Raw genomic sequence first — 10394 nt, 5'->3', positions numbered from 1 at the left:
ACCGTATGACGCGCGAAGCATCTTTTTAATATTGAAGTATAAATGTTAGCACATATCATAAAATATTGTGTATTGAGCTATTTGTCGTTATATTACTTAAAGTTTGGATGTTGTCAACTATATTTATCTATTTTTTTATATTTTCAAAGAAAGACAAAATTAAAATATTTTAGCGAAAATTATTAAATTTTCCTTGAAAGTAATAAAAATGACTACCTTGTACGGACGCTAATTTATTGCTTGAATTGTTAAACAGCTAGTTAACTACTATTTCGACGTTTTTCCAATACAGCACATTATCTTATTTGTTGGATTAAAATTTATTTCAATTGGGAAGCACAAACTAGCAGCGTCCAAATTTGTCCACCAATAATTTTATTTCATTTTTTTAAAAACCATAATTTAGTCATATCTGCTGAGATTCCTGTGTTTTAACATTTTAAATTCACCAAAAATAAGTTAATGAAAAAAGTGCTAGAGATAATTGGGGTTTTTTTTGTCGAAGATCAAGAATTGAAAAAAATCTATCTATCATAAAAATACCACATAAACTAACTTTCTTTACACTGGCGTACAGGCCCCAATACAAGGAAAGCGTTGCATCGAAAATTGTCGAAGGCAATATAAAAATGAGACATTGTAAGGGAAAAGTGCAGCTCGATAAGTTATAGGTTTTACACTTATGTTATTTTGAATGAGCTCTAAAAGCAGCAATCCAAAATAATTTCCTAACTCATTTACTTTCAAATCTATTTAATGGGTACATTGAAAGAATTTTTTCCTATTTTTTTATTTGAAAAACACACATTTTCTTTTAAAGGACAGAAAGGTAAAAAAATGAAGATGTTTTAGCCTTTAGTTTAATTTTCAAATATTTAAAAACAAACATAATGATTGTTACAGCTTAATTTAACAACATAAAGCCTGAAAGAAACAAATTTCAGAACCTCAAATACATTTTTATGTTTTCTTCATGTGATCCAAATGAAAAGGAAAATCTTTTGGAAGAGGTCCTCTTTAAGTGACTAGGAAGCATAATTTCGCAGACAAGCATTTTTCACTAAAACATCTGGATGTAAATAATTTAATAGTTTAGCAAAAACAGACAAAAAAAACTAAATTAATTAAAAGAAAAAGATTTTAATAACTAATGAACCAATTGGGTTCTCCATTTAAGGTCTCGGGAAGATTTTAAAATTATTATTTGGATGGTTTTAGGCTATCTTTTCTGTCCTGCCTTATCATTGTTTACACAATGCCCCTAGATGCTAGTAGCGAAGCCGCAAGAATCGAATATTTCAGCAAAGCTAAACAATTTTATTATAAAGGCTTTACTAAAAACAAAGAAAAAGTTAAACACAATTAAAGCTATTTTCTTTTTCTTAAAAAGCATTTCTGTATGTTTGGGAGGTAATTAAGAAAACAAATTTATGAAAATTTAAATTCCAATTTTTAAACATGACTTTATAGACTTTTTTTGCGATAACTGGAAAAACCGGTGTAGTTCTTCATTTAAGGAAAGGAACACATAGATTCCATGGTGATTTTAGGCAATTTTATTATAAGATTAAAGACTTGATGTGATTTTTGGCCTATTTTTCTGCACATCTTTCCTCATCGATTACGGGGCCACTAAATGCTAGGGGCGCAGCCACTATTGTATATTTAAGTAGCTTAAGGATGTATGTGTTTTCAGAAATGCAATGCAAATAAACCATAAGGCATATTAATCAAAAATTTTCTTATTGTCTCTTGTCATGTTTCATGCTATTTTATAGTTAAAGTAAAAAACAAGGATATGAGATAACTATTTAGAAAAAAAAACTAAACTTATAATGAAGCATAGGTTGGCGTGGGGTAGGTAAGCGTAATTTGTTGGTAAAAGGGTCTTCAAAACGATTTCACTCCTAGGTACACAATTTTGATTGGTTTCAATTATACCCAGACAAGTTTTAGACTATGTTCATTGTTCAAGTAAACCTAATTAAGTGAAATGATCCAGTAAAAGAGATAACCCCGTGTCATTTCTCATATTTATCTTTAAGCATATTAAAAGTCTAACTTACTTTGAGGATAAGTTCTTTTTTTCATAAAATACTCTTTAATATATGCTGAAGTAAAAATGATACATATTCTAATACTCTGCCCTAATCTATTTGTATTTCACATCCCTCTTTTTACAATTCTGATTTTCACTTCAGATTATATTTTTAACAAAATAAACGATAAATTTTACTTTAAATAGAATATCAGGAATAAAGGAGTAAATTAAGTTGTATTTTTTTTAAATTGCAATTTCTCTAGGGCATATCCAATCCGTTAGTTTGTTAGCATGGAATTTAACGAATAAAACAATGGACGAAAAAATATGTATATCCTCAATAACGATGAAATAATTTCCCCTTCAATAGATTGGTTAAAAAGTTTGGACACTTTTAGTTTGTACAGCCCAATCAAAATTAAATAAAAGTTTTTAAGCTAACGCGTGTTAGAACGTGTTTATCGTGAATTTAAATGTTTGAAAATTGTTGACCTATTTTAATTTTTCCTATTTCTCATATAACACTTTTTCCATTTCATTTTCCTAAAGTAGGGGAGATTATAGATAAGAAAGCAAACATATACACAATTACTAACTAAATGGAATACAAGGGATCTTAAGGGATAAGACAATGGATTAAAAATTAATATGCATCACCAATTATAATTAACTAAACTACCCCTGTAGAATGAAATTATCGGTTGAAAAGCTTAAACAATACTAGTTCGAAAACAACAAATCAAAATTCAACATATGTTTCCAAAGCTTACGATGACTCTAGATTTTTAAATTATTACAGACAATTTTCCACTAATAATAAGATAGAAATCAGAAAATTAATACCATTTTGTTAGGCCGGGCCTCCGGAATATCTGCGAAAAGCTGACTATAATACAATGCGATAAATACCAATTAATATTTATGTAAACCTTTACCATTTAATTTCTGTATATCAACTGTATATAAAACCATATTGTAAATTGCAGGGTTCGGAAGCCGCAGCCGCAGCCTCAGCCTCAGCCACCATCAGCCGCGCGGCTTACGAGAAGCCTCAAAATCAGCCGCGCGGCTTCCTCAGCCACCCAATAAGCCTCAGCCTTAGTCGCAGCCGCGCGGCTTAAAGAAAACATAAGCCACTGTAAGCCTCAGCCGCATTCAGCCACTGTAAGCCTCAGCCACTGTAAGCCTCAGCCACAAAACTCCAATTCAGCCACATTAAGCCTCAGCCGCACTAAGCCTCATTCAGCCAACGCCCCTCTAAGCCTCAGCCGCAATCAGCCGCGCGGCTTATAGTTGGGGAAGCCTCAGCCACACTCAGCCGCGCGGCTGTTAATAATTTGAAGCCGCAGCCGCACTCAGCCGCGCGGCTTCAAGAAAGCCTCAGCCGCAGCTGCAAAGTTATGATTATGCCGCAGCCGCAGCCGCGCGGCTTGATATTTGTAAGCCGCAGCCTCAGCCGCAGCTTAATTTTTTAAATTCAGCCGCAGCTTTGACACAGCCGCGCGGCTGAGATATTGTAAGCCCCAGCCGCAGGTGCTAAATTAGTACAAGCCTCAGCCGTCAATTCAGCCGCGGGGCTTAATTTTCATTTAATTTTGTCTGTCTGAAGCTTAAGATCTCAGCAACCACTGAACTGACAATGTTGTCCTTCTCAGGAATCCTTTTACTAAAGTAACAGGATGTCTGTGTGTCTGTGTATCTGTGTGTCTGTACCGAAGGATCTCGCTAACCGCTGAACCGATCGGGTTCTCCTTAACAGGGTAGCTTCTCATAGGTCCTGGGAAGGTTTATAATTTTTTTTGGGGGGGTTGGGACACCCCCAACCCCCCAAAAAAATTAAAAATCTCCCCCCCCCAAAAGAAAAAAAAAATTCTAATTTTTTAAACTAAAATTAAAAATGAGGGGGGAGGCACCCCCCCAAAAAAAAAAAAAAAAATTCCCCCCCCCAAAAAAAAATTTTTTTTTTTACTTTAAAAATTTAAAATAAGAAATTGGGTTATTAAATTTGACTCTCTCTCTTCCTCAAGTGCCCCCTAGAGGCCTCTAGGGGCGTAGCCGCTAGTTATATATATATTGACATTGGATGGTTTTGAGCTAATTTTGGGGTGGGGGTCAGACATTTCCATCGCCCAAAAATATTTTTTTTAAATGTATTTTTTTTAAATGTTATACTTTTAAATTTTTTTATATTCTTTTATAAAAATTTTATCTTAATTTTTTTTAAAAATTACAACATAGAAACTACCATCTCGAACAACTACAAAAAGTTTGAACCTGTAATGTAAGAGCTCCAGTGGCGTAATCAGTTAGCGCACGGTTCTTCTACACTGTTATGCCGGGGTTATAAGTTCGAATTTCACCAGGAGCAATACGTTTTTGAACTTTGATACTTATGAATATTATTGAATACTATTTATAGGGTAACTGCCCTACTGACGTTTGCCTAATTTTGTTGTTTTTAAAAAATACAAATTTTTCAGAATTTACTTAATATTCACTATGAATTTGTATTATCTTAAATTTTTTTTCTTGTACAAGTGGCCTATTTAGCTCAATGGTAGAGCACTCATCTTGTAAACTAGGGACCAAGAGTTCAAACCTCACAGGGGGCAATAAATTTTTGTGATACTCAAGTTATATAGTAGCTTCTCTATTATTTTTCCGTTTAGGTACGCAATACTTGTTCTATATAATTAAGCTTCTCCTACTTAGATATTTCTTCAATTTTAAATGTATTTAATACTTTGTGGTTGATGAGAGACACTGAAAAAGTTATGCAAAAAAAAGATTTATACATATTTCATTTTTCATAGTATTTTTAAATTAATGAAAATAATTAAATTAAGATTTGGGGAGGGGGGAGGGTGTGTGTGTGTGTTTATTTTGAACACAAATTATCCTAATATGTTTTCTAACAAAAAAATTTAAACAGCGATGTATTTTACTTTTTAAAGTTGGTTAAAAAAAGGTCTGTAATAGTTATTTCTCGCATCGTATTATAAACAGCTTTCCGCGGATATAGAAAGTACAAATATGAGATTAAAACTAGTTTTTTTAGCCCCGAGGTGCCGGAGGCACCGGCTAAAAAAACTGGTTTTAATCTTATGATTGTACATTTCTATATTCGTAGAAAGCTGGATATATTACGATGCTAGACATAGTTTTTTCGTATGGATGAGAACCGGTTCCTATCCACCGGATTCGAATGAATACGAGAAAATGCAATAAATTGTCCTGTATAATATGCAAAAAAATCTACATAATCTTTATGTACTCGATAGATTGAAATAGTTAAATGATTATCATATATCATCCGATTTTGTTTATTTTACAAAGATGCTAACTAGAATTGATTTTATTTTCGAAACTGCAATTATTATAAAAAAAAATGTTTCTTTATCTTTATCATTATGTTATACAATTTCTGAATTTATAAGCAATACATGAATCGATATATTATTACTTTGATGTTGTCCATATTTTCATGTACTCTGATAAAGAAATAATCTCAGCTGGCTAAAATAACAATAACCCCCATAAACCCCCTTTAATCCATCTCTCCCCTCTTATGGGATATATAAATGAACTGGCCAATAAATGAGGTCCATAATTTTATTAACAAATTTTCTTTTTTTTTTAATATATCCACATATTCTATTATATAAAGTGGTAATGTGAAGCTTCTTATTGATCCAGGGAAGGTTTATAATTTTTTGGGGGAAATGTATCTTTTCTCTCCCAAAAAAAGATTACCCTCAAAATAAATTATTTTTGCTTCCCTTAAGTATTCCTAGAGGTTTTAGGGGCGCAGCCACTAGTATCCTTTAACCATTAACTCGTTACATATTAAAACAGGTTTTAAAAGTATGTACATAAGAGTTATACCTATGAAATTTAGCACCCAATAATTTATTATAATTGTGTTATTTAGACCTAAATTTTTCTTCAAAATTTCTGTCACTTTTGGTCTAGGGGTTAGTGTGGCAGTCGTGTGTTGGAAAGGTTCTTGGTTCAATTCCACCAAGAATTGAATGTGATTAAAGTTTTTATTCTGCTATGGACAATGGACAATAATTTTTGTTTCCTCTCATTTATATTTAGTTATTTTCCTCTCAAGTTGAAAAAAAATATAAAAGGAGGGTGAATATAATGTGTAAAAAAAGATTAGAGGAGATTTGTTCTAGGTAAACTTACTTTATTTGTAATATTATTAACTAAATTTTAATATAAAATTGCTTTACACCTATGTTCTAAGGGTTAGTGCACAGGGAGTAAGGGAGGGGACAATGGATCAAATATTCAATTTTTAGGAGTCTCAGACTTTGGGGACTGGCTTAAAGGGAATGTGCAAGAATTTAGCAGTTTCTGACTGAGTTTGGGGACTTGCGCATGAAATGCCGCTACTCGTTATGTATGTTTTGAATATTGCAGACGGGGAGAAGGGATAAGGGAAGTGGGGGCAAGGGAAATAAACACTCGTTGTGTTAGTTTGGAATGTAGCAGACGGGGAGAAGGGAGAAGGGAGGTGGGGGCAAGGGAAAAAAACAGAATAAAAAGGGGCAGTCATATTCTTGCTAGCAGCTGGCCGGGTCCAATAATCTTTTAAGTTATTTTGTCTGTAGATTAAGAATTCGATAACTACTGAACTAATGAAAACTTTTTAAATTGCCTTTTCCAAGTTTTTGAATTTTTTTTTTTAAATTAATCAAACTCCCCCCTATTTTCCCATAAAAAATTAATAAAAGTCACCCTTCATCCCCCCCAATTTTTTCTTCTTCTGGGATTCGAACCCGGATGATAGATGGTTCAAAGCTGTTACCATACCAAAAAGCTATCAGAGCTCCAATATTTCAAAATGAAAAATTGTCTTATTTTTAGATCATTAAGTATTATGATGTCTGTTTGTTTGTCTGTCTGTTTGTTTGTCTGTCTATCTGTTTGTACTACAGGATCTCGCTAACTACTAAACCTATATGGTGCTCCTATTCAGGGTAGTTTCTTATAGGTACTGGGAAGGTTTACAACTATTGTGGGGGAGGGTACCATCACACTACCAGAAAAAAATTGCCTTAGAAAAAAAATTAAACATCACCCCAAAATTAAAAATGGGATTTACTCGCCCCGGCCCTCCCCACCCAATAAAAATCACCCTACCCCCCAAAATATTATTTTAATTCAGTTCTTCTTTTTCCAGTACCTATTGTTTAGTATTTTTTGTAATAACTTCATAATTACATTTGTCATTAAGATTATGTGATATAAAAAGTTTGTCATAAAAATTATACCCATGAATAATTGTAATAAAAAGCACTTTTGTAAAAAAAAAACATTTTTCATAAGAGGTAAGTTAGTAATACATTTATTGCAAGTGTACATATGATAAGCATTTTAAAGACGATTATTTTTAAGACAAATGTAACCTGCTAACCATGGCTCAACATGTAGCGCATCTGCTTGTCATCATGGAGGTAATAGGTTCAAATCTTGGCCAGACACTGCGTGAAAACTGAAGACGTTAAATGGTTCCTACTGCAGCTATGCCAGGTATGCAACATGTAAAGTTAGAGTATGAGGATTTCCTTGGCTCGTAAACAGGCATAACTCATTACCATAGGACTTTCTGGCAGGTAGTTGGTTGCTGGATAGATGTCACTTAAATTGGAAAGAATTGTTTCCCTTAATTATCCAAGGTTCAACAAGAAGCGCATCTGCTTGTCATCAGGGAGGTAATAGGTTCGAATCTCGGCCTGACACTGCGTTATAACTGAAGACATTAAATGGTTCCTACTGCTGCTATGGCAGGTGTGCAACATGTAAAGTTGGAGTAGGAGGATTTCCTTGGCTCATAAACAGGCATAACTCATTACCATGAAACTTTCAGGCAGGTAGTTCAATAAAAAAAAGTTGGTTGCTGGATAGATGTTACTTAAACTAATACAGAAAAGGAAAGAATTGGTTCCCCAAGGTTCAACAAGTAGCGCATCATGTAATAGGTTCGAATCTCGCTCAGACACTGCATTATAACTGAAGACATTAAATGGTTCCTAGGTGCTAGGTGTGCAACATGAAAAGTTCCTCGGCTCATAAACAGGCGCAAAGGAAAGATATAATTCCCCTTAGTTATCCAGGGTTGTTGGACCTTGAGTTAATGTCATAGAAACCCTCGACCGTGGCTCAACATGTAGCGCATTGGCTCGTCGTCTGGGAGTTGATAGGCTTTGTACTGCATCATAACTAAAGATGTTGAAATAAATTCCTACTGCTAAAAAACTTGCATAAAACTTTGGGTACCAGTATAAAACTTTGGGTATCAGAATAAACTTTTGTCTATTAGTATAAAACTTTGGGTACCAGTATGAAACTTTGGGTACCATTATAAAACTTTGGGTACCAGAATAAATTTTTGGCTATTAGTATAAAATTTTGGGTACCAGTATAAAACTTTGGGTACCAGTATAAAACTTTGGGTACCAATATAAAATTTGGGTATCAGTATAAAACTTTGGGTACCAATATTAAAACAAAATTTTAGGTATTGGTATAAAATTTTGGGTACCAGTATAAAACTTTGGGTACCAGTATAAAACTTTGGGTACCAGTATAAAACTTTGGGTACCAGTATAAAATTTGGGTACCAGTATAAAACTTTGGGTACCAGTATAAAATTTGGGTAACTGTATAAAACTTTGGGTACTAGTATAAATTTTTAGTACCAGTATAAAACTTTGGTAACCAGTTTAAAACTTTGGGTACCAGTATAAAACTTTGGGTACCAGTATAAGACTTTGGGTTCTAGTATAAAACTTTGGGTACCAGTAAAAAACTTTGGGTACCAGTATAAATTTTTAGTACCAGTATAAAGCTTTGGGTACCAGTTTAAAACTTTGGGTACCAGTATAAAACTTTGGGTACCAGTATAAAACTTTGGGTTCTAGTATAAAACTTTTGGTACCAGTATAAAACTTTGGGTACCAGAATAAAATTTGAGTACTAGTCTAAAACTTTGGGTACCTGTATAAAAACTTTGGGTACCAGACTAAAACTTTGGGTACCAGTATAAAACTTTGAGTACTAGTATAAAACTTTGGGTACTAGAATAAAACTTTGGATACCAGAATAAAATTTGAGTACTAGTATATAATTTTGGGTACCAGTATTAAACTTTGGGTACCAGTATAAAACTTTGGGTACCAGTATAAAATTTTGGGTACCAGTATAAAACTTTGGGTACCAGTATAAAACTTTGGGTACCAGAATAAAACTTTGGGTACCAGTATAAAACTTTGGGTACCAGTATAAAACTTTGAGTACTAGTATAAAACTTTGGGTACTAGAATAAAACTTTGGATACCAGAATAAAATTTGAGTACTAATATATAATTTTGGGTACCAGTATAAAACTTTGGGTACCAGTATAAAACTTTGGGTACCAGTATAAAATTTTGGGTACCAGTATAAAACTTTGGGTACCAGTATAAAACTTTGGGTACCAGAATAAAACTTTGGGTACCAGTATAAAATTTTGGGTACCAGTATAAAACTTTGGTTACCAGTATAAAACTTTGTGTACCAGTATAAAACTTTGGTTACCAGTAAAATTTGGGTACCAGTATAAAACTTTGGGTTCTAGTATAAAACTTTTGGTACCAGTATAAAACTTTGAGTACCAGAAAAAAATTTGAGTACTAGTCTAAAACTTTGGGTACCAGACTAAAACTTTAAGTACCAGTATAAAACTTTGAGTACCAGTATAAAACTTTGGGTACTAGAATAAAACTTTGGGTACCAGAATAAAATTTGAGTACTAGTATATAATTTTGGGTACCAGTATAAAACTTTGGGTACCAGTATAAAACTTTGGGTACCAGTATAAAATTTTGGGTACCAGTATAAAACTTTGGGTACCAGTATAAAACTTTGGGTACCAGAATAAAACTTTGGGTACCAGTATAAAATTTTGGGTACCAGTATAAAACTTTGGTTACCAGTATAAAACTTTGTGTACCAGTATAAAACTTTGGTTACCAGTAAAATTTGGGTACCAGTATAAAACTTTGGGTTCTAGTATAAAACTTTTGGTACCAGTATAAAACTTTGAGTACCAGAAAAAAATTTGAGTACTAGTCTAAAACTTTGGGTACCAGACTAAAACTTTAAGTACCAGTATAAAACTTTGAGTACCAGTATAAAACTTTGGGTACTAGAATAAAACTTTGGGTACCAGAATAAAATTTGAGTACTAGTATATAATTTTGGGTACCAGTATAAAACTTTGGGTACTAGAATAAAACTTTGGGTACCAGAATAAACTTTGTGTACCAGTATAAAACTTTGGGTACCAGTATAAAATTTG

This window comes from Acartia tonsa, chromosome 9 (genome assembly GCF_053477335.1).
Source record: "Acartia tonsa isolate MP-2025a chromosome 9, ASM5347733v1, whole genome shotgun sequence".
NCBI classification, from domain to species: domain Eukaryota; kingdom Metazoa; phylum Arthropoda; class Copepoda; order Calanoida; family Acartiidae; genus Acartia; species Acartia tonsa.
This window is presented reverse-complemented; position numbering follows the sequence as displayed.